This window comes from Poecilia latipinna, unplaced genomic scaffold (assembly GCF_001443285.1).
Source record: "Poecilia latipinna isolate Pla-1442-1.1 unplaced genomic scaffold, P_latipinna-1.0 Scaffold2628, whole genome shotgun sequence".
Classification (NCBI taxonomy): Eukaryota; Metazoa; Chordata; class Actinopteri; order Cyprinodontiformes; family Poeciliidae; genus Poecilia; species Poecilia latipinna.
In genome coordinates, this window is record NW_015115244.1 from 79,513 (window position 1) to 79,771 (window position 259).

A 259-nucleotide genomic window follows, 5' to 3' on the forward strand; every position below is an offset into this window, starting at 1 on the left:
ATTTTGACACTATCAATTTCAGCTCAGAGCCTGGAGCAGCTAGCAACTACTGAAGCTAGGTTATTGTTGACGCATTGAACAAGGCAGGCAGCAGTGTGCGTTGAAGCGGATACACAGTGATTCGTGCACCGCCACTTCTGGATCTTGGTAATTTGGCGCGGATCACGCGCACCCCGTTCACACAAACTGGATGATTTGGAAGATGCTCTTGCAGGTGGCTCCAGCGTAGGCCTTCACTATAAACGCCATGCTGCTGTTC